A 271-nucleotide genomic window follows, 5' to 3' on the forward strand; every position below is an offset into this window, starting at 1 on the left:
AAATTGTTAAAACACAGTTGAAACGAATCTGTCTTTGTAATTTGTAGTTATTTTCTCTGTTTTGTGCTCCAGAAACTATTATAGGTTGGGCCTGCTACAATGCCATATATTAATTTAATAAAATACATTCAAGCCACACCCGATTGCTATTATGGCACAATAATCTCGATTCATGATTACTGTTAAATAAAGTGTACACTAAACTCTAAAACTCAATAATCTTTGTTTTAATTTTAACTTCCGGTGTCATGGATCAAAGTTCGAGATTTTG

This window comes from Gambusia affinis, linkage group LG22 (assembly GCF_019740435.1).
Source record: "Gambusia affinis linkage group LG22, SWU_Gaff_1.0, whole genome shotgun sequence".
Taxonomy (NCBI): Eukaryota; Metazoa; Chordata; class Actinopteri; order Cyprinodontiformes; family Poeciliidae; genus Gambusia; species Gambusia affinis.